This window comes from Camelus bactrianus, chromosome 3, assembly GCF_048773025.1.
Source record: "Camelus bactrianus isolate YW-2024 breed Bactrian camel chromosome 3, ASM4877302v1, whole genome shotgun sequence".
Lineage (NCBI taxonomy): Eukaryota > Metazoa > Chordata > Mammalia > Artiodactyla > Camelidae > Camelus > Camelus bactrianus.
The window spans coordinates 10724720-10736389 of NC_133541.1; positions in this window are offsets into that span (position 1 = coordinate 10724720).

Sequence of the window (11670 nt, forward strand, 5' to 3'; positions counted from 1 at the left end):
GAAACACTCAATATCACTAAAACTCTGTTGCACCAATAGACTTCCTTTCTCATCCCACAAGAAGACTATTGAATGAATGACTTCTTTCAAAATGTCTGCAATCTGTCCATCTGCATCACCGATTAATGCTGCTGCTGCACCATATTTCACACACACTCAAAAAAGGCAACATTCATTCCTCTCATTAGAAAATCTGCACTTCATTCTGTATTTGCTCCCTCTTCTGCCTCCTTTTATAATGAAAGAACCAATGACATCTACCCTTGATATTTATCAAGCTCTTATTGTCCAAAGGTTTTATCTTGTAATGCTATCTGTTCTAGATCATCATTCTCTGTCTTTTTGCTGGTTGGATATAAACCCCATCACAATTTTTTACAATGCTAATATATAACTTATCTTAATAGGATTTATTTTTAGGTACTGAATAATCTAGACTTAGTTTAGAAAATGGTGTGTTTTTCTTATAAGAGTTCTAAAGATGAATTGTTGCTGCCATGATTCCATGGTTACACAATGCTTAGGACATTTCCCCTGAAATTCTTTTGAATATTGAATTCTTGCATTCTCTGGGATCAAGTGTAAGAAAAATGCATAAAGTAAGAGCTGTGAGCCAAGTTTTATTCAGTCTTACTGAGGACTATAGCCTGGGAAACAGCCTCTCAGGTAGCTCTGAGAAATCGTTGTAAAGAGGTAGGGGAAGAGTCAGTATATATATGAATTTTGGGGGGTAAGCAAAGATGTAGTTAAGCATACATCTTGATAAAAGGTTACTGCTAGTCACAAAGAGCATATATCTTAAGTTAATGATTTTAATGCTTTTCTATGTATGGAAAGATGCAAAAATCTGGGCTCATTGTAGTTCTTCCTGAGGAATGCATCTTGACTATCTAGGGGGCCTTTTATCCAAAGCACAGACTGTCTCATTTTGTCTTTTTTCCATCCTGAATTTCCCTCAGAGTGCACTGTCAATGGGTGAGTGTAGTGGGCTGTGACTTAACCCTTTTTATAAGAGGATGTTACTAAACTGAACTTGGGTCTGTTCACCTGATGCATGGTAAAGCCAATCTACCAACACTGGATTGTGGGGAAGGAAAGTACATCATTTATTGCAGGGTGAGAAGCAAGGGAGTGGGAGACAAGCCTCAAATTCACTCCAACTTGGTCTTTGAGTTACGATTTTTTGTTTGTTTTTGTTTTTGTTTAAAGGGGAAGAACAAATAGGTTGGGATTAATCATCATTTTATGACATTTCTTAGTTGTAGTTTCAGGAGTCAGGATGCCTCTGGTTTATGATTCTCTGGCCAGGAGGTCCGTGACCCCTTGGGAGTTTGTTAGTTCATGTTACTCTGGAGGAACAATCTGAGTTGGATAGAGAGATTTAATCATAAACTCACAAACTTCAAAAGGCAACTCAGTTTTGGGAAGATAAGCTGTTTCTCTCTCTCTCTCTTTTTTTTTTTTTAAAACAATTTCATTATTAACTATAGCTTTTGGAATCTCAAGTATCTATAGATAGGAGCATTTCATAAACAAGTTGTTAAGGGCAAGCAAAGCTCTTACCCTACAGATTATATATTCATAGATATTCCTTATGGTCTACAACTGTATTCACTTTGTATAGGAAAAAGAAAAGCTACTGTAAATACATAAGGGTGGCAATACAGGGAAATACAAAAGCCAGTACCTTATAATTTTATACTTTTATTATTTTGTATGTTGATTTAGAAAAATAAAACAGAACATTTTCATTTAAATATGTGAGCGTAATTTAGGTGATATTATGACCATTGAGGAAGGGACCCAAGAATTATTTAAATATCTATTTTTTCAAGAAAACACATTTTTTTGTTGCTTGATTATTTTGGCTATAAAGTTTCATTATGTGACTCTCAGAGTTATAATGTTAGATTTTATGTATTCCTTAGAGACTAGCATTGAATTTCCAGGTTATTTAATGGGTCACTTAAATTTAAATTTCCATATTAAATAATTCCAATAGTGAATGAAAAAAAAAGTGATATGAAACTTTCTTTTAATAGAGATTTGGCCCCAGTTAATGACAGTGCTTATTTGGAGCTAAATTCACCATTTAGTTATGCAGTTTGATCCACATGAAACATTGTTAATTCTGAGAATTAAAGTCTTGACCTTCAACACAATCCAGCACTGCAATCCACCAGAAAAGGAAATTATTTATTATGAGCTTTGTGTTTTGGATATATTCCTATGCTCGTTTTAAAGATACTAAGTCAAATTTGAACAAAATGAAACCCAAGGTTGTTTTCAGTACAATGTAGTATTGGTATCATCATCATCGTTTGAGCTTCTGCTTCTGGTCTTTACTATGGATATTATACATGTGTCTTTTTTGTTGTTGTTGTTGTTCTTTGTCTCTTATTTGATTTAGTTTGGGTTGGGTATATGTAGCATGTAAACAGCACCAACGCACAAAAACCATGTAGGACATTTGCTTTGTGTATTTGGGGAGAGGGATGTGTACACTGGGCAGTTAACTTACAAAAAGAACACAAACTAAGAAAAATTCCCCGAAGTCCTCCAGTATCTCAGCACAGCATTGAAGTGTCTCTGATATCCCTTCTCAATATTTCTAGATGAATCTTCTTTCATTCTTTAAATGAACCTATTATTACTTGTACAAATTTCCTTTTTACTGAGTTAATGCTGAATTTCTTTTCTTTGCAACCAGAAGAGCCCTAACAAATGCAAATAGGTTGGTAAATATTTTGTCAGGTCTTTTTGCCTGTTTCAGCCTATTGATAACCAACATTGTGACTAGATAAGCTCTTGTAGTCCTTTTATTTTTTTTTCCTTTTTTATGAAGGTACTGGGGATTGAACCCAGGACCTCCTGCATGCTAAGCATGTATGCTACTGCTAAGCCATACCTACTCCTCCTCCAACTTGTATTTCTTGTTATGATTGCAGGGAAATGATGAAAGAGACAAAACTTATTGCTTACACGTCCTGAAAATTACATGGCTCACCTGGGGCCACAGAGTGAGGTCACAGGTAGAGTGTCAACTGAAAGAGAAACATGCAATGTAGAAGTCATGAGTTAAGTTGTATTCAGGGACCTTACTGAGGGCTATAGCCCAAGAGACAGCATCTCAGGTTGCTGAGAAACTGCTTCTAAGGGTTGAAGAGGAGCTAGGATATATAAAATTTTTTTCTGGAAAAAAACATGTAATCAAGCATAAAAAGATTACTGCTAATCAATCACAAAGAAAAGACATTCCATGTTAATGATGTTTGTGTTTTCATTGAGTGGAAGATGAAAGAATTTGGGTTCATTGAAATTTGTCCTCAGATAGGTATCTTAACTATCTAGGACCCAGTATATCCCAAACACAGAACATGTGCTGTTTTTCCCCATCCTGAACTCCTCAAGTGCACTGTCCGTGGGTGATGCAGTGGCTGATGGCAGGCAGTGTTTTTTCTTTATAAGAGTTTGAGAGAGAGATTTAAAAGTGGGCTTGAGGCTCTGTTTCACTTTTATTGAGGTTTAGGGTGGGGGTGTCTAAGATTTCACAAGCTCATTCTTCATTGGTGAATTTAAAACACAAGTGGGAATTTAAAGCATGGGAAGAGTGAAATAAATAAAAACAAACAAACAAAAAAACCCCCCAAAAACCAAGGGGCCCAAATTGTCAGTTACCCATATCAGCCAAGATCGCCAAAACACAGGAACTTGGTTGGGGTAGGGATTGGGGGATGGGTGTGGGTTCTGGTGGCTGAGGTGGCCTGACTTTTTATCTAGTCCAGTGACTGGAAATATATCTATCTTGATAGCCATCTTCAAAGTGGATTCTTCTTTGAAGTGGATACTTCCACAATCAAAGCTTAAATTTGGCACCTGCATTCCAAAAAAGGAAAACCAACTTACACTTACATCAGGATATTTTTTAAAAGTTCATATAAAACAAATTACATGTAAATAAGGGGCTTCATAAAGAAACTGATAAAAGCAGCCATTAAGAAAATCGTGACTATAAAGTGAAACAATAAAACAGGGTGTGTGAAATATATTTTGATTTTCATCATATCAGAAAAACATAATAATGAAGTATCTCTGAAGGTGCTTATAATGTAAGCTAACGAAAGTCTGATAATTCAAGTTGAAACATAGACCAAGGGGAAAACACCAAGGTTTTTAGACCCTGTAGTATCAAAGTAGATTGTGATCTCAGAACATGACACAAAATACTGAAATAATACTATTTTAGGGCTATCCCTGTCAATGTAATCAAACTTGCTTACTTTACAAATAGTGAAATTAACATTCCATAATATATGACTATTCCTACTATTACAATTATTTTAGGCAAACCAATATTTAGTGTCAAATATTGAACTTTAATAATGTAAATTCTTTTGAGGAAAACTCAATTAGTCTTGTCACTGATTCAATGCCACCAAATCTCACTCTGATAATAAATTCAGGATGTGGGGTGAATGCACATATGGCAAAGGGATGTCTAACAAAGACATTTCCAAACGAATGTTAAATTATTTAAAACTGAAGGTCACATAAACCTTATGTTTTGTCAAGTCATTCCAGCTACAAGTATTAAGAAAAAAATTATTCAGTAACTAGTTAATATGCAGTAACATACATCTGTAGTATCTACAGGGTCACCTTTTAGATTGGAAATGAAAAATACACATAGGTGCTAATTTTATTTCTTTGGCTTTGTTTCGTCATAATATAGAAGAGAGAGTTCTTAAATATTAATGATAGTTTCTCCTCAAAACTATTTTGACATGACCATAATACTTCAACATTCATTTAGATAGTAGAAATATTTCAATTATTCATGTATCTGTTATATCCAGATGAATGTAAAGGGCACACTAACACTTTAAATAATGCCAACTAGAAGTATGTTTCTTGTAATTGAAGATTTATATAAAACTATTTAACAGGAAGCTGATGCTTTTATGATATTTAAGTACACAATTTCTATGTAAACTTCTTTCTAGTCTATATTTGAATGTCTTATTTAATGATGAATTTAAAGTAGATTGCAGAAATTTCTTAGACGATCAACAGACACTTGTGTCTTAGTCAACACATAAAGCAAAACTTCACTATGAGCTGGTTTTACTTCGAGTGAATATTTGTTATTAAGATACTATTTGAAAATCTCAAAGGCCGTGGAGTATTTCAATAATGTGTTAGATGACACAATAGATAATCATCTCAATCAAGAGTACTACTTCTCAATATTGCTAAAACTTTCAACACATTTTCATTCATTAAGATGTGGATGGTTGAATTACATATGAAAAATGAGGAGAACAGGTATATCTTCCTTGATTTAAAGAGATCTAATTTGAAAGATTAAGTAAACTATGCATGTTTTCCTTTAATAACTGTAATTAAGGCTTATTGTCGCATAAGGCATTGATGATGGTCCTTTATTCAGAGTCAGCTTGGTACTCATTTGTGGCTAAAACAGATTGCCTTATTGTTGCCACTTTTCTCTCTGGTTTCCAATTCTGGTCCTCGCAGTGAGCTACCAAGATGTAGGATAAGCTACTTAACCATTTTCCCTTCTTTGAAATGGGGTCCTCTGCCTATTACAGTATTATATGTTAATATATGAACTAACATGCATTGGTAATATTAATATCTTCATTACATAAAAATGCAGACTATGATGTCTCTTCTATTTTCATAGTCAAAGATTTGTATTTTGTTTTTCAGCCTAATTTTATTTCTATTATTTCTTTTCTATTTGGCTTACTCTTGATTTATCTGTCCTTTTAGTAAAGATAGCAACTCCTGCCTTATTGTGCCTTTCAGTTTCTTTTAAGCTGTTTTAAAGTACACCACATGTGAGTAGATCAGGACATACATAAGATACCATGAATGTTGTTGCAATTTTACTCTTATTAAGAGATGGCTAATCTTTATGTTGCCATGAGATTGTTAAAATGGCAACACCCCCTAAATCAGTCTACATGTGGCTGTCCAGTTTTCCCAATACCAATTGCTGAAGAGACTGTCTTTTCTTCTTTGTATATGCTTGCCTCCTTTATCAAAGATTAATTGACTGTAGGTGTGTGGATTTATTTCTGGGTTCTCTATTCTGTTCCATTGAGTTGTATGTCTGTTTTTGTGCCAATACTACACTGTTTTGATTATTATAGCTTTGTTGTACTGTCTAAAGTCTGGAAAGGTTATGCCTCCAGCTTTGTTTTTTTTCCCTCAGTATTGCTTTCACAATTCTAGGTCTTTTGTGGTTCCATATAAAATTTAGGATTATTTGTTCTAGTTCTGTTAAAAATGTCATGGATCCTTTAACAGGGATTACATTAGATCTGTAGGTTGCTTTGGGTAGTATGGTCATTTTAACAACAGTTATTCTTGCAATCTAAGAGCGTGGGATATCTTTCCATTTCCTTGAATCATCTACGATTTCCTTGATCAATGTTTTATAGTTCTCAGTGTACAAATCTTTTACCTTTTTGGTTAGATTTATTCCTAGGTATATATTCTTGATGTGAATTTAAAAGGGATTATTTTTTTACATTCCCTTTCTGGTATTTCACTGTTAGCGTAAAGAAATACAACAGATTTTTTATCTTAAGTCATTGTTAAGACATATTTTTAAATTGTCACATAGCCTTTTACAGGGGAATAGAAAGCACTTCTAAATTCTCAGTTTTAAACATTGGCTGTGTATTTTATTTTCTACAAACTCCTAAGAAAGCCTGTCAAATAGTGTTGAAAATTTCTAAAAGAGTAAGTGATGAAAAATCAAAATAAACCTTTTTAAACAAGAAAGAAGATAGACAACATAGGGTTGTCATTTCTAATTTCTCCTCCTCTCCAAGTTTGGTGCTAGAAAATACACTTCCAGGAGCTCTCTTTATTATGTCCATGTTCTTATTTAAATAAAATGTTAGAGAATAAGAAATAAATTTATTATCTTTTCTTATTTTCATGATTCAGAAATCACTTCATAAAAGTGTAGTGATTTAGAGCACTAATTATGCAGCCAAACTTCTGGGTTCAAAATTGAGCTTTACTCTGTGTGACTTTGGGTGAGTCACCTAACCTATCTGAGTCATGGTTTCCTTATCTTTAGTAATAGTGCCTATCCCATAGCGTTGTTGAGAAGTTTAATGATTTAATGCATGAAAGGGCTTGGAAGATTGCATGACTGATGTAAATATTCTGTCTGTTAGCTATAATCTTATTATATCATCATCGTAATAAAACTTTCAAATCTGTGACAGCGGCAAACTTTTTGAGAACGTTTACTTTGGTTTGGGTTTAAGAAGGAGAACTGATGACTGATTTTTTTCTACTAATGTTGAAATATTTCTAGTGTTAAGTAGAGAATGAATTATATGGAAAATATATTTAGCAAAATGTCATATTAATTCACAGACTTATTTGGCATTTACTTTTCTTACTAGGAATTATATCATGAAGTTATTTTAATTTCACTGATGTATGGAGTAAACATACTATATTTAGTACTTGTTCCTGATCATTGGTCATGTAGGTGTTTCAAATTTTACAATATTATAAATAGTGTTACAATAACCAACCAACCATTTATATTTGGACATTGGTAAAAATTTCCTAGTATTTTCTTTCTAAAAACTCTTAGACAGAGAATTGCATTTTATAATCCATAAGAGTTGTCAAGTCACCTTCTACAGACCATGTATCATATCTTTTCTTTCTTCTTTCCCTTTCTTCTTCTCCTCCTTCTCTTCCCCCTCTTTCTTTTCCTTTCTCTCCCTCCCCTTTAGGTTTCCTTCTCTCTTTCAAGAGGATGGAAGTTACTCATTGTATAAAGATGGCATGTATGCCAGATCCTTACTAACTAGAATGTATTTCATCTAAATAGAATCCAATTATGCTCTTATGGTCAGCTTGTCTAGAGAACAACTTTTATATGAAACTGAAATCATCATTAGATTGGACAACTATTACATGGCTGATGGTCTGGAAAGTAAAAACACTAGAATAGAAAAGTTTAAACTATTTAGTGGAGAGGAGAAAATATTTCTCACAAAAATCCTTCAAAAGCAATAAAAAGTAAATCAAGAACATTTGAATACTGGTGAGAACCCACCCCTCTGCCCCCCAAAAAAGTAATTCTTCTGGGCAATATACCACACATGGTAGATTATGTCACAAAAATCAGTAAGAGAAAAATGAATGTAAATTCTGTATAGATTAACCTACACAAAATAATCACCAGAATGTCAATATATCTTTCAAAATATCATAATAAAATCATGATTCAACATGCTGTATTGTTCGGATGCTTAAAATATTTTTAAAGGACAAGGTTTACCTTTAATACAGGTAACAAAGTTAATAATTTTTGACAAAGTGGACAATGATAAGGTCATATATCAAGCTGAATATAATAGGTAGCCCATTTTACAGAGAGTGGGATACTCAAATGCTTAGAAAAATGATTCTCTGCTTGACAATTTCAGTGATAAAATGACATTAGAATATAATTGTCCGGGAATTAAGTAGAAAGTGTCAGCCTCTATAAAACAATACAGGTTATGACAGGTAGGGCAACAATTCAATGGTTGAGATTTTGTTAAAAAATATGAGAGGGGCAACAATTCAATGGTTGAGATTTTGTTAAAAAATATGAGAGAACTTTAAATGGGAAAAATTCAAGAGCTAGAATCTGAAGCCTAATCTGCCCATTGTCTTCACTGGGAAATTGAACATAATGCTTAGAATGGCATTTGCTTACATTGAATTATACTTATTTTGAGGAATTGTAGGAATAATATTACATATGTTAAGTAGACTCTGGCTTTCAAAATATAGTAAAAGGGATAAACTACTAATGAGTTAAGAAAATGAACTATAAAACAAGTGATGATTAACTTAGAGAATTTACCAGAATCATAAATATGACTGAGAAGGCATGCAAAAATAAGATCTATCAGTATATTTCCTCCCTCAGGAGAACTAAGCTTTAATTACTGAACAGGAGAGTGTGTCTTCGTTTAAATTAATTTCCAAGCTCACAATCTCAAGGATATATTGGGAGAATATTTTCGTGTGGATTTGAATGAATGCTTTTTGCATGGAATTTTGCAATTTCTTTACCCTATTTCTGAACTAGAGAGAAATTGTGTGTGTGTGTCAATGCTTGTATGTGTGTGTAGATGCCTGTGTGTGTGTATTTTAATCTAGATTCCTCTAGGAAAAGAATGATTCTAAATCTGAAAGGAAAGTTCTGTCAAGCAAAGCAAAGTTATTAACAAAACATAATACAAAGAAAAAAAACCAAAAGTGCAAAGTCATATGTAAAAATTTGAAAGGAACTTTATTAGGAAACATAAAGAAGCTCGGAATTGCAAGAATTATAGAATAATTTTCACAGCCCCATTAAAGACATAAGAACATGTACTTACTACAGTAAGAAGTCAGCTTACTCTTTAAATGAAACTAATATGTAATAGTGGTAACTGAAACCAGGCCATGGGGACTTAAGAAGGAAATTATATGGCCTCATTGCAAATAGTGAATTTAATACACTTGATTATTTTAACATTCTATGAGATTTATAGGCTAAATAAAACATAGCTGGCTAGATCAAACTGCCAGAAGAGTCTATTCATATGAAAATACTTAAATGATTTTAGTTTTCAATATTACCTAATTCTTCACTTTGGAAAAGAAAGCCTCTGCATTAGAATTTTAAGGAGGATTTGAATTAAATAACTGTTAGTAATTAACTTTTTTTTCCCTAAGTTGTTCTAAAATGAATTAGGGGGAAAGTACCGTAACGTGTATGGGTGTAAGAGAAAACATTTTGTATTAGTTACCAACCTAAGAAACATTGCATCATGTTAGCAAACTTTCATCATGTAGAACTCACAAATGTAAAACTGAATAATAAGCTGAAATGTCCGGTGGCTGCATTGAGAACCTTCCTTTATTACCGAAATAAAGGAAAATGAAAGCACTATTGGGTGAAGACGAAATGAGTTCATATCTGTAAAGTTGGAGTATTTCCAACAGGTAGTAAAAATACAGTGTTTGTTTTTATAATTAATCTTTTGAGTATTATAATACTGAGATTTCAGAAACAAAATTGTTTAGGGTATGAATCACTTGAGTTGTCTATAGTTTTCTCTAATTTAATAATCCTTGTAGTTGGCAGGTAAATCAAATTAAACTGATCTCTTTACTCCAATCTTCTTCCTTAGAACATTGTAATTCAAGTACACATTATTTTATTTTATTTTTTTGCATCTGAAAATCTGTCAGTATATAACACAATCTAATTTCCACATTGCACAGTTAGACTCAATTCTTAACTAAGAGCTGGTGATTAATCCTGCAATAGTCATCAAAATCTTTGAAACACATGTTTAGCTAGGGACACTCTGTTCATCAGCATTGCAAAGGGAAGAATGTAATTTACACCTCTGATCTAATCACTTTTATTCTCAACCAGGGTAAATTAGGGGCTATATACCATTTTTTATTTTTAATTTAAAAGGAAATGATTTATAAATGCTGTTTCAGTTTGTGAGCCTCAAACTGAAGTAAAGTCTAAACCAAACTTGAAGCAACTTGTAACTCATGTTCATGAATAATGAGAGATTTCAAAGGAATGGCCAAGTAGATAGGGTAATTCTATAAGTAAACTAGAGAATGATCAAGACCTAACTGTTGTCCTCAAGCAGGTGCATGGTGATTCTGGTCAGATATCATCTCACTAGAGCTGTCAGCTTTAGAGTAAGTCACTCAGAAGGGTATATTCAGACCATCAAAATGATGTAATCAATCCTGAAATCCACCTTAACTTTCTAACATGATTTATTTGTCTATAATCACTTTAATTAGAATAAGATTTTAAAATCAACTTTAGAAGACTATTAAGGAAGCCATTATCTCATTATAAAATGTAAATCAAGCCCTTCTGTACAGAATATACTATATCATATAATGTGAATATTAAATAGGGATGTACAATGGTAATGTACACAGTTCATTTGTTGTATCTTTATTTTTTAAACAGCCTCTTACTGTTATAATGCAATGGATTGTTAAACACAATTGAATAGTTTTCTAAGCAAGGAATAAGCCAGTTAACTGCAGTATTTTGAAGAAAATATTTAATTCAAAGTCTGATTCACTCTCATCAATACCTGTCAGCAACTCACAATTGTGTTAAAAGCAACATACTATTTTGTTGTCTGTATCAATATCTGAGCATTCATTTGGAATGCTGAATATCCTTTGTTTTTAAGTTGCTGATATCTAATTAGGAAAATGCAAACAACTTTGCTTTGGGTTGTGTCTTAGTGTTTGTGGCACTACAAATATTAAATAGAATGTGGGAAAGCTCTTACACTATTTGCTCTGTGTTTTACTTCCTGTTGATTCCTTGTGACTCTATTTTCAATAGTAGTCTTGCAAACATATGTAGGTCTACAATCTCATATTTTAGAGGGAAAAATAGAGTGACTATATCAAATTATATGAGGAAAATGTGTATACTTTTCATTCTTCATTTAAATACATCTAGTGCCCAAAACATGATAAGTATTAAATTCTGAGTCTATAAAAGGGAGAATGAATCAATGGAGCATGGGATTTTTTCTATTTATCCATCTAGAGCTGTATTCTTTATTC